The sequence below is a fragment of the Haemaphysalis longicornis genome, unplaced genomic scaffold (genome assembly GCF_048455015.1).
Source record: "Haemaphysalis longicornis isolate Haplotype H1 unplaced genomic scaffold, Haemaphysalis longicornis Haplotype H1 scaffold_5, whole genome shotgun sequence".
NCBI lineage: Eukaryota > Metazoa > Arthropoda > Arachnida > Ixodida > Ixodidae > Haemaphysalis > Haemaphysalis longicornis.
The window spans coordinates 181,564,864-181,581,598 of NW_027526385.1; the positions used below are offsets into that span (position 1 = coordinate 181,564,864).

General features: G+C 47.9%; 1 protein-coding gene across 2 annotated transcripts in view; it reads left to right on the forward strand.

Annotated features, from left to right (window-relative positions):
• The first annotated feature begins 403 nt into the window (after positions 1-403).
• Positions 404-16,735, forward strand: part of LOC144138854 (sodium/potassium-transporting ATPase subunit beta-2-like) — a 35,205-nt gene continuing 18,873 nt past the window's right edge. For both annotated transcript variants that reach the window (XM_077671350.1, XM_077671348.1), the window contains exon 1: positions 404-884. The gene's annotated coding sequence lies outside the window, so the exon portion shown is untranslated. The remainder of the gene's footprint in view (positions 885-16,735) is intronic.

The window sequence follows — 16,735 nt, forward strand, 5'->3', positions numbered from 1 at the left end:
CTTATTGCGTCACTGCTGATGACACGTAGCGCGAAATTTGAAAGTTTGACCTTGCTTTTTCAGTTGTTCCAGTTCAGAAAACGTCTTTCGTGGCTGCATTGAGGCTGAGGTAGTTACTAAAATGTACTTTTTGACCTCACCAGTTTACATTAAAGAGCCTTCTCCCTCTCTCTCTCTTATTTCAAACTGAACGGGGCCTATTTCCTCTTCACGGCCCCTTTAAAAGCACTGACAGCTTCCACCCGGCGCCTGACCGGGCGCAACATACACGAGCTCGCAGCCTCGTTCCCAACGGCCGCACTTACTCACCGTGAGTCACTTAGCGGCCACCACGCGCGTGGAAGCGCGTTTACTTTCGCTATGCAAAGGCAGCGGCGAGCATTGCGCAACCACATTCCGGTTTTCTACCTCGCACCCTCTCCCGCACTACTCCGGCAACTTGGCCGCTGTCATGGAGGAAAGAAAGGCTACGGTCGCCGTCGTCGTGTTGTCCCCCTCTCACGTAGCCTTCGGCGAACATGTGCGTGAGCGGCGAAAGGGGCGTGCCGTGCGCCTTTTGTGCTACTTGCATTTTTAAAAACCGACCGGGCGGCGTCCTCGCGGGTTTGTTGACGCGTGCACGCGCGTGCTAGTGGATCAACAAGACCGCCAGCGGTTCCTGCGCTCTTGAACTGATTAACGTCTTCCGGTGGGCCACGCTACGCATTCCCCGAAGTGTTGGACCTGCTGTACTGCTGAGCGGAAGACACAGTGAGATCTGCTGTCGGGACAGTTGGTTTGTGTTTGTGTGGCCTCGCCGCAGTGCAGTGTCCACTCCTGCCCAACGAGATTGCTTGCGCATCGAGCAAGTGTAGAGGATTACTTGTCGGCGGTTCCTTTCGAGGGTGAGCGTTTGCGTGTTTCCGTTTCTTTACTTCTCTTTCCACTGAACTCTGACAAGGTCACGTCGCAATAAGGAAACGTGGCTAAAGACAGAACCGCCACGAAGCGGATGTGTCCAATTAAAGCGATTGTTCGGTAAAGGGAAAACAATCGCAATGAGTTCGAGAATGACTTGGGATCAGCATGTGGGAAAGAAGTAATTTCGTCACAGCCAACGCTTAGTCCTTCACGGAGAGAATTGTTCCTATCGAACACGTCGCATCGCGAAGGTGGCGAAGACTTGGGAAGCACACGGGACAAGCGCTTGCTCCGTCTGCATTCCAAGTCTTCGTCACCCTTCGCGCTGTAATGTATTGCAATGCTGATTACCAAACTTCCCAACAACATGTTCTGCAGAATCGTTCCAGTGAGCAGTGTGGTCTCGTGATATACATAACTGGCACATGACGTCATCACAACCCTTTCTTGTGACCCACTGACACTTTTTCAGTTCTCCGAAAGAAACAGCACAAGATAAGTGGGCAGCTTTTCGCCGTGCTTGTGCGTCACAGGCATGGAAGCTACGATGGCGTCAGTGCAAGCGATCTAAACAGTTGAACCTCGTTATAACGAACACTTATGTAGCGATTTATCGGCTATAGCGAACTATAAATACAGGCTTTGGTTGGTCACGCTTTATTTCAATGACACTTATTCTTTTATAACGAAACTGAAAACGTGAGAGCTGTGCGGACTACCGGATATAACGAAGAAATATTTGACCAGGAGGCTGAGAAGTTAATTGGAAAATCCCCCCGTAGTCCTAAACTACAGAAGTGTAAAGGCCCTTTTGTTCGTGTGCACTGTGGAAAACTTCATCCTGCTCAGTGCTGTGAGTATCCACCAGACGAAGGTCACATCAGAAATAAGGACGCAGTCCTGTTTTGTCAAGTGAACTCTGTTCTGTTGTAATTTCACGTGCTCATATGTTCCGGTTCATTGGGCTCGAAATGCAACAAGAAGCAAGGTTAAGGTTTACCTTGCGTATAGTGGGTTTGAATCATCAAATAATGCATTTTTGTATCAAGTATTCTTGCGCGTGGCAGATGGTCGATTTGTTGTAGCTGAGTTTTACCACTACTGTTATAACGATTATTGGTTGTAACGAGCTAGTTTGCTGTCCCGATACTACTTCGTTATGACAAGGCTCGACTGTGAATAGCACCCGACTTTGGCGTACTTTCTCATCCCCGAGCGCCTAAGCTTGCTACTCACACCACTTCCGTGACTTGTTCTGCCGAAACTAATCTCCCCAGTATCGTACAGATGTGACCGATAATCGTAAATACAAGTTTCTTCATTTTCTCGGGCTGCCATCTGCACACATATGTTGCAATCGCGCATTCTGCAAAGGCGACGAGGAAACCTATCTGTCCGCGTGTAATGCTTCATGTGTCGCACTTTCGCCGTATACAAAAATGCCGCTACCCATATGCCCTAGGGACTTCGCATTTTGATATTGGAAGCTAACGTTAGCCCTGGTAAAATGCCTTCCAGCAACGCAATTCTTCGAAGTTGTGAAGCCGACTTCAAAGGGGCACGGTGTATAGCGCTTCATACTGATACATGGGGTCTTATGGAAGTATTTAATAGGAGGTTGTAGTGCATTCTTACTCTCATATCACACTGCCTATATTGGCCCTAAAAATGTGTTCCCAGCGAGGTATTTGTGCATAGTTGTAAAGTCGACTTGAAAGCGGAGGTGTTTAATAAAGTCGCTATGGTTTGATATCGGGCAACTTATATGTCACCTGGAAAAATGTCTCCCCAGCGAGGTACTTGTGCATATTTGTGGAGCGGACTTTAAGATGACTAGGGGAATATCAGAGCGGCTTACGCATTTATGTGGCGATTCTCACTTGGGAGTTCGTTCCCGCTATTGATTTTTGTAACACCTGTTGGAAAAGCACCGCATAGCTGCTGGACTGGAAAGACGATTTTACCTTGTCGCCAATTATAGCACCAATTGCGTCAGGTCGAAGGTGACGAAACGGGACTCTACACTCTTAAAGAAAAGATCATGGCACATACTAACAGGACACTAACCAGTTACTTGTCACAGTATCCACTGGGTACTACGTTTGATTGATTGATTGATTGTAGGGTTTAACGTGCCGACTCAGCGCAGGCCATAGTGGAGGGCTCCGGATTAATTTTGATCACCTGGGGATCTTTAACGACTAAGCACTTCGTAGCCTTACTAACTGGCCATACATACATACCCTAGTAAAAAGCTACGCGTGACAATGTCGATCGACTGAGCGCGCAGCACGACATAGACACATTCAGTACGCACATCCCCACTTCGACAACAAATGAATGGAGCAAGAAAACCGACGGAATGCACGAGCGAGTATAACTTAGTTGCCTTAGAATTACGTCTGCTCTAATCGCTTTCATAGCCAGCAGCGGAACGTTCTCTGATAGAGTCAGTGGGCTTGTCACAAAAATAAAATATTTTAGCGATAATTTTGAAAAAAAACAGAATTTTAATTTGAACGTATACAAGTCACCCCCTGGGTTTGTAAAAACGTTTTAATCGTGATTTGGAATGGGAAAAGTGCTATAGTTATTATGTTCAGTAATTCATAGAATTATGTTACAATCAGTGAATGCTAGTGTCAAACAAGCAGCAGTTACTAAGTGCACGGTCTAGACTATAGTAACGATAGCATTTAGGGTCCATATTCAGTAGCGGGACCGACGTACCATTCTGGGGATAGTAAAGTCCGTAAATACAACCCGTTGCTACCTTTTTAGTAAAAGTTTGTTACAAGTACTTTCTGAAGGCGAGCACAGAAAGAAGCGACTGAGCGGAATCTCGCATGTCAGCATGACTTTCTCGTTTAATAATGGGGCCACAAAATTCTCATTATTAAAGCCTAGATTAGCATCTCACCACATGTATAACCTACATAAAACTACAGAGGTTCCCATGTGTAGGTTTCGAGTAGTACAGTCGAAAGCTTTATGACAGTAAACACGGGAGCGCGTGGAGCTTAGTACATACAGAGCGGCCTAGCGATGGGATGACGGACTTTCGTAGTTCGTACATTTGGCGGATCGGCTCCCTGACAACGGTTGATTGCGCTGCTGTCTGCTGCGGTAGCTTCGTTAGATGTCGGGAAACGATTCTAGAGAATACTTGTGCCGATGAGGAACTGTTTATCAAGCGCGAAACCCAGCGAACGCATTAGAACGTTTGCTTTTCGCTTCCCGATTGGGTCATAAAAAATGGGTTATCCTCCGTGACGTAACTAATGCAGCAGGAAGCTGCGCGATGAAGCGGTTTCAGGGAGTGCAACTGGTGCAACCGCTAAACACATGAACTGCGACAGCGCGCCAGCCTCTCACCATGCATGTATTGAGCGGCACGCGCTCCCGTGTTTGATCATAAAGCTTTCGACTGTCCACGCACACAAATGTGTGCTTGTAATCATGCTAGGAATAGAAGTGATTTTTTTCTCATCTCGTCATTTTTTTGCAGCCACATTAAGAGGATGTTAGACATCACCATATCGCGAATTTGCATACTCTATTCGATTCCCAAATTTAAACATTCGCGTACCGTTAGGTGAAATGAAGCCTGACCCTACCGCGTAGTAAAGACGTGATCGCGCTGTCGGGCAAGGGAATATTACCGCAGCAAGGTGTGTCATTCGTAACGACGGGCTTTCGAGCACCAAGAAACCTGAAAATAACCCTCTGGAACGCGCCGGCTGCAGCCTTCACGGTCACGTGATAGTGATGAGTAACGCCGACGACCTTGCGACGTCGAAGGAAGCCTAAAAAAAAAGAAATGGGCAGAGGCGCTCAGATAAACAATGTTCTTCATAGTAACGTGGGCGCTGGCGCTGTGCCACGCGACTTGATTGATGAGGTTTTAGTTAGTAAGCTTATAGTGAAGAGAGATTAGGCAATCTGGTTTTCGACGCCCATTACGTATCAATGGATGCTAAACATAAATTTACACGGAAGCGAATGTGCCCAAGTGCTATTTCTCGCTTCGTTGTGCTACCCAGCTTCTGTGATCCATTTCGTGACTATTTATTTATCGGAACCCTAGACCACACAGTTCATCTGTAATACGCAGCGTAATAGAAACACCATGCGTCGACAGCGGCCTCCGCACAAAGTACCGTACACTGTAAAATGATTTACACCTTTTTCGTCTGTAAACAACATCCTTGCACCTTACCAAAAAGCAAAAAAACGCACCCTTTGATAACAATAAAACAACCTTTAAGGGGGTGTGTTGTGGTTTTGCTAGGGCATAAGGGTGTAATAAACCACAAAACACACTTAAAGGGAGCTTTATTTCGGGGTTTTTTTTTGCTACGAAGCAGGGGTTTTACAGACAGTAAAAACTCCCTTTAAGGGTGTAAATAATTTTGCATTGTAGAGACGTCACAGTGGTCCGTAATGTGTTTTAACGCTACGTCTTTATAATTTTATTTCACCCGTTTCATAGTTCGTATTGATGTTTTGTTCGTGCGAAGGTTTTTCACATCGTAAACATGATAACAATGCGCTAAATTTAGCCCTGAAGACTTGCATGCGGGTCGTCATAGCTGACGTCACGAAGTCGGCGGGGTGGCAGTGAAGAAAAAAAAAACAACAAACGCTGCTTTCTGGGGCAATTTGTCGCTAAAAATACGTGTAAATTTACCGCGAAAACTCAGACCAAAGCACACTCAATCCTGCAAGGTAATTAGCCAAGATGATTATGTAATAAACAACTGAGCTACGGGCTTAAATATTAACAGCAAGAAAGCAAGTCGAAAGACGTGATGTCGTTTTTTTTTTTTGCATTTACTTTTTAAGCCACACAGCCGGCTTTGCGCAATAAGGGTCCTAAAGGCTACTGTTGAATTTTGAAACGAACCCTGACCGCTTGCCTTCGACTTCCGCTTCAGAGGAGGGGAGTTTAATTTAGTGTTCGCGTTTAAACTAATTAAGACACAAACATCGTTCCCTCACGGGAACAATGTCGGGACGTCGTAATGCAGTGCTGGCCAAAACCCTCCCACGATGAAATACAAAACTCTGATCGTTTGTTTTTGCTATTTGGTTCTCTACAGGGGTTGTCATTTGGGCGTTATGTTCCTCATTATTTGCGGGAGAGATCTCCACTCCCTACCAAGGTCCTGGTCCAGTAGAAATAACATAATCGGATACCTGCACTGAGCCTATACTCGGGTGCAGCTTAAGAACGACAACGAAAGTCACCCCAGCGCCTCACCACAGCAGCCGGATTAGGCTACTGCGAGTATTTTGAACGTGGCACAAGACACTGCCGTAATCTTTCCAAGTTAATCTGCTTCTAAATTGCTGCAGCGCCGAGAAACAAACTTTGTGAGAAAAATCAGGCGATGTGACCCTGTGTCGTAGCCAGAAACACCGTATTTTTGCGATTCTGCCCACCCCTCGATTCTAAGCGCCCTCCACTACTTTCGGAAAAAGAATAAAAAAAAAAAGTCCGCACGCGAATCTAAGCACCCCCGTGTCTGAGCAACCATCGCAAGGCGGATTTCAGACGCGTGGAAGCGGGCCCGAGTTGACGTTGTGGCCGAGTCATTTATACAGCTTTCAATTACATATACTCTGACGGAAAACTAGACGCCATGCTATAGGGGATACTGAGGGAGGCGGTCTAAGCGAAACAACGGACTCGAATGGTAGCGAGGGTGACTGAGTATCAAACATGAGCGGCGGGTTCACTGTCTCTACCTATTTTTCTTTTGAATATTTGCTAAATAAAACATTCTTTGCCAGCATCTCGTTGAGATAAGGCCGAGGAAAAATGTCGCGGGGGAGAGAGAGAGAGAGAGAGAGAGAGAGAGAGAGAGAGAGAGAGAGAGAGAGAGAGAGAGAGAGGGGAAATTTTATTTGCCCTTTTGGCTAAGGCCTCCTCATTCCAGGGGGCCACTGGAATTCCTCGTTAGTTGGTCTACCAGGGGTCTAGCCGGGAAGGCGGGGTGCCTATGGTCTTTTGGACAAAGCTTGCCAACGATAGCTGCTGCTCTAGCGTGGCCGGTTGAGTCAGCCACTCCCTGCGGATACTGCTTCTATCTACCTTGGGGCATAGCCATAGCATGTGCTCTTGATTTATCGGTACGTGGCATTCATCACACTCTGGCGGGGAAGTGTTCATACAGCCTTTGTAGATGTAAACTTTGTCGGGTGTGAGTAGCGTTTGCGTTTGCGTCAGCCTTATTGTGGTTTGCTGTTGCCTGGACAATTTCTTGTGCGGAGGAGTGAATTTGCGTTTGCTGTCTGCGTATTTTTTTAGCTGCAGTTTTGGCGGTGTCACGGGCTTTTGGGTTTGACCACAGTTGGCAGGTGCCCGGAGAAGCGCTTCGCGGGCGAGCAGGTTTGCTCTTTCGTTTCCTGCCAAACCTGTGTGTCCCGGCACCCAGTGTACCCTTATCGTGCCTTTAAGGTGCTTAAGCTCTTCTAAAGCCGGTTTGGGAATGAAGCCTTGTGTTAAAAGGGTGCAGACTTTCTTGCAGTCAGTATATATGTTGGTGAGAGTGTGCTGTGTCGCAGTGCAGGCGGCTGCCCAAGCTATTGCAGTGGCCTCGGCTTCTTCGACGGAATAGCCATTGCCTTGGTTTGTCCCTTCCTGGCCTGAACTGCTCGTGAATGCAATGCCATAGCTATATCCTTGCACTGCCGCGTCGGTGTAAACATGGATCTGATGGGCGTCTCTGGTGGCTTTCTTTGCGTAAAATTTGGCCCGGATGAGTCGTCTTGCTGGGTTGCCTTCCTTGTCCATATTTCTCGGGATGGGTGCTGTCTGAATGAGGTTCGACAGTTCTGGTGGCAGTATAGCCAATTCTCCGGTAGGGGTTCGCAAGGGGTTGTAGCCCGCAGCGCGGAGAATGTCCTGGCCTTGCGGGGATTTTCGCAGTCGATCCAGTTGGTTATGTCTGTGGACTGCCAATACTTCTTGGAGTGTATTAATGGTACCTGTGTCGAGTAGCAGCTTGGTACTGGCGCACAAAGGTACGCCGAGGGCGATTTTTGTGGCCTTCCGCAAAAGCGTGTTAAGTTTGTTCTCTTGAGTCCTATTGAGATTGACGTACGGTATTTGATATCTGATTTTGGACGTGATGAGAGCATCTCTCAGACGAAGGAGGTCGTCTTCTAGGAGTCCTCTGTTTTTGTTAGAGATTCTCCGAAACATGTGCAGAATCTGTTCTCCCTGTCTGATAATGTTATTCACCGCCATGTATCCTCCTCCGTCACTCTGTAGTGGCAGTCCTAGTACCTTGATGTGCTTTCCCGGGACGACGGTGTGCCCGTTCAATGACAAGCGAAGTTCTGGAGGTTTCCATCGATGACTATGGACTGCCAGAAGTTCTGTTTTTTCCACGGAGCAGTTTAGTCCTATCCTTACGGCGGCAGCTTCTGTGGCGTCGAGAGCTTGTTGTAGCAGATCTTGTATGTGCCCAGGACTACCTGTGTTGACCCATACGGTAACGTCGTCCGCGTACAGGGTGTGACGGATGTCTGGTACCGATTCCAAGGCCCTGTGAACCTTCAGCATAGCCAGGTTGAATAAAGTCGGAGATAGTACAGAACCTTGTGGGATTCCTCGCTGCGGGTGTGGAAATTCTTCTGATGTGTGCTCGCCAATTCCAACCGTGAGTACCCTGTCTCGTAAAAAGTCTCTGACATAATTATAGAGACGTGCCCCACAGTCAGTCTTAGCGAGCTCCTCTAACATTGAATCATGATCCACATTGTCAAAATCTTTCTTTAGATCTATTGCTAGTATTGCTTTGAGTTGCGAATTGCTGGGTTCCTTAGTGATATCTTCGTAGATCTGAAGTAGTGCATCCTGTGTGGAAACGTTTGCTCGGTAGCCCACCATGTTGTATGGCAGAGCTCCTTTCTTTTCAAGGTGATCTTGAAGGCGGTATAAGGCCATACGTTCCATGATTTTGCCGGCGTTTGAGGTTAATGTAATCGGTCGTAGGTTTGCAAGTCGGATTGGCTTCCCTGGCTTGGGTATAAAAATCATGTTCATAATCTTCCATTGCTTCGCAAGGGGTTGTTGCCCCAACCACATACTGTTAATTTCTCTCAGAAGTGCCGACAAGTCTTCTTCCGCTAGGTTCCTTAGATGCACCGAGGTTATGGCATCTGGACCCGGTGCCTTGTTTCCTTTGCAGTGGCTGAGAGCGCGTTTCAGTTCTGTCATGTCGAATTTTTCATCGATGTCTTTATTTGGAGCGCCCGAATACTCAGCATATTGTGGTTGTCTAGGTGCTGGGATGTATGTGTCTTTGATGGATTTGATGAGCTTGTCCGGATCGTTTTCGTGTTCTTTCATGAGTGCCTGTAGCTTGTGCTGCGTCATGGTTTTCGTCGCGTCCGGGTTGATGAGCGCTCTGAGTATCCTCCACGTTTTCCCAGTGCTAAGCGTGCCTTGTAGCTGTTGACACGTTTCCATCCACTGCTCATGGCGTAGTTGCGCTGAATAGGTTTGTATGTGCTTGTTCAGCTGATTTATCCGCTTCCTAAGTTTACGGTTGGTCTTATTCTTTTTCCAGCGTTTGACCAGCGCCGTTCTTGCTTCCCAGCAATGCGAGATGTGTTTATCCGCTGCTGGTTGGTCCTCCGTTTGAGAGTATGCTTTAGTGTGCTTATTCTTTGCTTGCTTGATTTCTTCAGTCCAGGCGTAGGTGGGTCGCAGCCTTGTCTGTCTAGTCTGTATTTGTACCAATCTGTGATGTGCTGTTTCTTCCACTTTAGACGCTTTGCCGTAGCATGAATGATCACTTGTATGACAGCATGGCCGCTGCCAAAGTGTTCTTGAGTGTTTAGAATCTGAGCACCCATTTCAATTTGGCCATCGCGGCGTAGAAAAAAAAAGAAAAGAGTGGTTAAAATCGAGTAAATACGGTATATACCCTGCTATAGTAATAGGGTACATGTTTTCCGCGACCACGGGGGGAGGCTTTCGCCCTACAATGGTGGCAAATGGGCTGATAAATGAAATGAAGCAAGGGTATTGCTTAGAGCGCTCGAGGAGACCTAGCCAAAACTTGAATAAAAGTACCCTAATACAAATGGTTTCAGCTGCTTTGGGTTTGAGTCAGTGAGTAACTAACTTTATTTTGCCCTAGATGGGATGTTAAACTTTTGTTGTTCTAGCGCCACCTTCCAACGCTGTTTTCAGCTAAAGGCCGCGCAATGCAGGATGTCTGCACGTATCGCGCGTCTGCACGTATCGGATGTCTGCACGTATCGTGTTTGTTGTGATAAGCCGGCGCAGTCAAAACATCCGCTGCATATAAAAGACGGAGGAGGTAATGGTCCTGCGTAAACTGTGTTGCTCGATCAGCGCCTACATATTTCTAACGAACGTATATCTGAATACTGACTTTTTTTGACAGCGACAAAACCAAACATGGGTGGTCAATGGTGTTTATGAAGTGAAGCAGTGTTAGCACAATGGGCACCAGATCTCAGTTCAGTTCTTGAACAACTTCCTTTCAACCTCGTAAAGTATAAGTACAACAACAATGAATCTCCGCCCTTGGGAAATGCTGGGTGGACGTTGACCCCCCGTCGGCTCTTTCTCGTTTACCTTTTAAGCCTTTGTTCGGCCAACACCGCCTGTATAAACATTGCCTGACGCGTCGCGCGCTTTTCAATGGGAATGGTAGGTACGCTTAGTTCAGGCACTCATCCGCTATGTGGCACGCGCCGGCGGACATTTCGCCTTACGTCACTGCTCTGGAGTCGCGAACGCTGCACCCACTTCTACGACGTGTGTCTGTCGGCTTGCCTGTTGGGTTTCAAGAGCTGTTTCGCTCACATCTTATCCGCGACGGGGCGATGGTTCTGGGACCCGCTGGGGATCTCGTTCAACGTGTCGCTCGCTTTATACTTGCTGCATTTTTCCAAAGGTAACTGATGGAGGTGGAACTGAAATAGTGTAAGAACATATTATTTCTCGGGTAGATAAATAGTGAACAGAAAAACGATATTTTAGGAGGGTGCAGCCATTATTTTACTGATGTTTTTTTCTCTCTGGAGGATTTAGGGAGGAAAAAATTGCGTGCACATTTTTCATTCAGGCGCTCGCTTCCACCATTACTTTCGAAAATTATCACGTGCTTGTAACGTTTAGAAGATTATAGAAAAAAAGGATAAGCAGCTGAGGGTTCCGCCACGCTGTGCGGACGCCTCTACAGTACAGTCCTCAATTTTAAAAGTGCGTACCGATTCGGAGTGCGAACAGCGGGGATAAAACAAGAACGAAATGCGGAGGGGACAGAGGGGGGTATGCCCCACTCAGAAAATTTCGGGGCCCGTGATTCAAGTAGATAAGCTCGCAAAGCCGGCATCAGCCTGCGGCAGCCAAGGAGGTTTGGCGGCAGCACAAGTGATTTTGCTCCGAGGCAAAGGTGGTTTTATCAGGAACAGGCCAAGACAGACAGGCATGGTGAAAAACAAGGCGTAGGAGCGCCGCCTGGGGAACCCTAAACAAACTTTAAGCTATTTTGCATAGTTTCCGAGAAGCGGCGCTGGCCGGCGGACATGAAAGCACGCAGGAAGGCTACGGAGCGGGGAAGGGTAGGAGAGAGCAACAGGAGAGTGGCTGTTTGGCCAGTTTTGGCTCCCGCGTTAGGCAACGCCGCCTGTATAAACAGTGCCTAACGCGTTAGCGAAAAATGGCCAAACAGCCACTCTCCTGTTGCTCTCTCCTACCCTTCCCCGCTCCGTAGCCTTCCAGCGTGCTTTCGTGTCCGCCAGCCAGCGCCGCTTCTCGGAAACTATGCAAAATAGTGGAAAGTTTGTTTAGCGTTCCCGAGGCGGCGCTCCTACGCCTTCTTGTTTTTCACCATGCCTGTCTGTCTTGGTCTGTCACTGATAAAACTTCCTTTGTCACGAAGCAAAATCCCTTTCGCTGCAGCAGGCTGATGCCGGCTTTGCGCGCTTATCTATTCGGATCACAGGCCCTGAAATTTTCTGAGTGGGGCATCCCACCTCTATCCCCTCCGCATTTAGGTATTGTTTTGACACCGGTGTTCACACTCCGCATCGGTACGCATTTCTAAAATTGAGGACTGTACTGTAGAAGCGCCCGTACAGCGTGGCGGGATCCCAGCTGCTTATCCTTTAGTTTCCTATAATTTTCTGAAGTTTACAAGCACGTGATATTATTGGAAAGTAATCGTAGAAGTGAGCGCCTGAAGAAAAAACGCGCACGCAAGTTTTCTTCTCTAAATACTCCAGAAAAAAAATATCAGTAAAATAATGGCTGCCCCAGCAGAAAATATCGTTTTTCTGTTAGCTATATGTCTACCCGACAATCAGTATGTTCTTACACTATTTCAGTTCGCCTCCGTCTTTATCTTTCGAAAAATGCAGCAAGTATGAAGCGAGCGACACATTGAACGAGATCCCCAGTGCGCCACAGAACTAGCGCCCCGTCGCGGCTAAGATGTAAGCGAAACGGTCCTTGAAGCCCAACAGGCAAGCTGACAGACACACGTCGTAGAAGTGGGTGCAGCGTTCGCGACTCGCGAGCAGTGACGTAAGGCGAGATGTCCGCCGGAACGCGCCACATAGTGGATCTGAGCCTGAACTAAGCGTCCCTACCCTTCCCATTGAAAAGCGCGCGACGCGTCAGGCAATGTTAATACAGGCGGCGTTGCGTTAGGCAATGATAATGCGGCGTTGGTTCGGCAATCTAGGTCGCACCGAAGCGCTCGCCTCCTCTTCGTGTTGGTGCGTCCAACGGAATTCAAAAGGCTAACGGTGCCCTTTTATGCTTGGCTGGCCTCGTAATTTTAGTGTGCTTTGTTCCCTGCGCCAACGGATGCCAGGCGCGTCCACCCGTTCTTGCAGTATCATACGTACGTTTTAACAGGAAACGGCACCGGGTGTCGTGACAACGGTCCCAGCAGCCGCAAATGCGGTCAGCCGGTCATTATGTTTCCACGGTATGCGTAAATACATACGTGTTTCTTCTCACCAGCTTGCCTGGCGCTTTTATTCTTCGCCGAGGCTTTCTTGCAAGCACGGGAATCGACCTGGACGTGAGATTTGGAGGCTGAGGCGCGTGGTCAGCTCCAGCTGTTTCTTTTTGAAAATATGGGGCAAACTTGTCCTGTCACCATGAATATTGCGGTACGGAACGCATACGAAGGCTGTAGAGCACCAGTGGTAAAAAACTCGTGCAGCACTCCGTCTAACGACAACGATGGTTGTACGCGAAACTTTCTCGTGGCGGATTCTTTGGTTGTCGTCTGAGTTTGGACTTAGTTTCGACCATGCCGAAATTGAGCAACCGCATAGACGCAGACTTCATAACGCAAGGAATGCCGGTTCGATTCTGGCCAAGGGAAGCGCACGTTTGTTTCTGTCACTTCACCCACGATCATTCACCACCATCGTCAGAGGAAGTTGGCTTTCCTGCAAGGCGTATTGGCGTTACACACGCCATCACTTAGAACGCTAAAGCTTCGCTTTAAAAATGCAGTGGAACAGCACGTCGGAGGAGCGAAGGCTACGCGCCTCTTTCGATACCGAGACGCTTACAGATAACCCCTTAAAACTGTCGTCTTCATTGCGTAGACAATGGTGACGCAAAATCATGACGGTGTAATCTGCGACCAACTAGCCCCCGCGAGCGAGCAGGTGTTGGCAATTCCTCGGAGTAAGGGCTGAAAACTGATGCTTTTCACCGTGGCCTCCAGCAGGCGGTATTTTCAGCCAACGAAAACTCAATGGGGCTTTTTAATACTGATGTGCACCCTACAATGCAATAATAGCCAAACACTCTTCTCCTTTACCATGTATTCAAGAAATTGCGCACGCAGAGCGTGTGCAAATCCTCAAGAACTTTCGATCGCTCGCGTGGTTACTTGCACATCGAAATGAATTCGGGCTATGCTGCGTTTACCCGCACAGGAAGATTTTCGAACTATTGCATATGTAGTTTGACCTGAGCAACACGCATAAGCACGTACCAAAAAGTGACATAAACATATTGCTGGGTGATGTAGAGAACAGTTTGCCGCGGTGTGTCTGGAGGACGCCACTACCTTTTCGCTCTCCTTCGAAGAACACTATAGTGCTTGCTGTATAGGCATCTCTGACCGCACTTCCGCAAACACAACCACGCAAAGACAACCACAATAATTCGCAACATCAATAGCGAGCAAATGGAATGGTCAGCCCACAGTTACTCAAGGATCACGGCTATTACGCACAACCGAGGAAAACTGCAAACTGCGGCATTCTGCGTGCGTCTTACATACAGAGTTTTATGCAGTTGAAGGCCCACTTTCCCCACCTGCGTCACACGTTTTGCACGACCGTTTAACTAATGACGAGCGGACAGCCTTAGCACCGATATACGACGTACGGCGCACACTGCCAGAAGCGCATCTCGGCCGGGCGACATGTCCTCTAGCAGTTGGGAGAAAGGGGGCGTTGCAGGGTTTTGTAAAAACATTACCCTCCCTCCATAACGGAAGTTGATAAAAGCGCCAAAGCTTCCTCACATCAGAACTACGTCAAAAGTTGTTAAAAACCTCCGCTAAGAGTTCGTCCCGCCTTCGGTGAAAGTACGTCCAATGGATTGTCAGGCCTCCAAAAGGCCCGAATCGCAAACGAAGAACCATCTTATGCTACGATTTTTCGCACAATATATGTAAACGCACCTACGAACGGTCTAAATGTGTGCCGATTCGTGGTTTATGAGATGAAGGTACTATACTATTGTACTCCTTCATGATCGATGTGTGTATTGTCTTATGAGAACCGTTCCTTTTTTCGCAATTTTCAAGTGGCTGTTTTAACACAATGGAAGCCCTGTTTCACGCATGCGCCGTGGGTCCAGAGATCTCATCAGAGCTTTTCGGTCGACCAACCGGTCTACGGGGAAATTCAATAGTTTCCTGACAGGACGCCATCGGTCCCACTGAGAAAGCTTTCGCTTTAAAAGACCCATTTGCTGTGCTAGACTGCGTCCATGGGTATGCGAATTATTTTTAAGTCCAACGGTGCTGCGCGCATACTGAACGCTGACTTATGCAAAAATGTATAAGCGGCTTGAGTACCGTCACTAGAGGCACAGTGAAAGAGAGGAACTGTAACCGAAGTTGTGGTCGTGGTCGTCAATCCAATACTCCGCTGGTACGGCCGGCTGTCTTCACCAGCTGGCCCGGGTACTGTCCCACTGTTCGCGTGAGGAGTTGGAGATAGAGGGAATATCTGGGTTTAGTTGGGAGAGGTTTTCTAGCGCTAAGAAATACGGCAACTTAGAGAAGAATACGGACGGGACAAACGCTAGACCTGCGTTAATTAGTGCGGAAAGTTGCTGTCTTTTTACGCGCTAGAAAACATGTCCCAGTTGTCGTAGTACATACTTGCCCAAATTTACGCACTAATTAACGTAGGTCTAGTTGAAAGTCCCTACAATATATGGTACAGTGTGCCGGGGGCTTGGCAGTGAATGCAAAGGGCGATGGATGGCGTGTAGTTGTGTTTGGTGTACATACATGTTAGTCTGTTGTCGTCTCAGAGGACTTCCGGCTCTTTCGTGGCCTGATCCGTGACTGGAGGGTGTAGGAAAAATAACGTTAGAGAGAGTGCGCTCGGGCAAATCTAGCCTGAGGAAATATGTTGTGATCACGTGAAAGCCTAGCGAGTGGCAATACATCTATTTAAAACCAAGTTAACACACAATGTTGTGCTTTAAACGTTATGTTGCAAACAAGGCAAAAATTGTTTGCATATGCAAAAGTTAAATATATGTCACCAACTTTCGCATGGCCATTTCTTGGGTGGTGCAATGACAAGCAGTAGTCAGAAGCCATCGTTTCCATTTTTGCTTGTTCGCGAGCAGCGGGCAGCTGAACAAAAAAATTCCCCGCATTTCCCCGAGGGGAAGAATGTGAAAGTGCGAATGCACGAGTTGAATTTGCGCGGTTCGGTAATGTTCGCGAAAGAGAGATCACACACACACACACAACTACAAAGAAAGAAAGATGCATTTATTCACAGACACCTATTTGTGTTGTCGTTGTACTTGATTGCTAGAGCGGATCTCAGCTTTGAAATTTCGTGTCAGTACTCCTTTAAGCGGGTGCATTAGCCCCTCTCACGCCCGATTCCTGGCCAATCCCCCACGTGGGTATGTGCCATGTCAGCGGCCAGGCAGCGCGCGCCCATCTCCCCCCGTTGCCAAGGAAGACGAGGAGATTCCTGGCCAATCCCCTACGTGGGTATGCGCCATGTCAGCGGCCAGGCAGCGCGCGCCCATCTCTCCCCGTTGCTAAGGAAGACGAGGAGCGCGCGCACCCGCAGCTGTTGCTATGCGGACTACGGCGGCGGACGATTCAGGCTCGCTTAAGAAGTGCATTCGCACTTAAAACTGCACGGCTACTACGTCTCGGTAAATCAAACATGATTCAAAAGGACGTAGAATGGGGCAAGTTGGTGATGCTCCGTACTGAATTGCGCTAAGTATACAGACGAATAGGACGCTAACAGGACTGGGATTAATCAAACATGTCAATCGTTTACTAAGGATAAGTCCATAGCGCTTACACTCTTTGGCTTCTAGTTATCTGCATGTGCTTTGCTTTGTAAATCCTGTATTTCATGATCACCCGAAGCGACGAACGCGTAATTTATGCACGCGCAACTGTTCCTTCTGATGTGAGGAGCTTCCGCGATTCCCCTAGCTACTGGTACCTACTCCGTGGTAAAAAATAGTTGGCTTGAAAGTGTGGACGTGCGTTCCACTTTTCTGCTAACAGTTTGACAAATCTTAGATAAC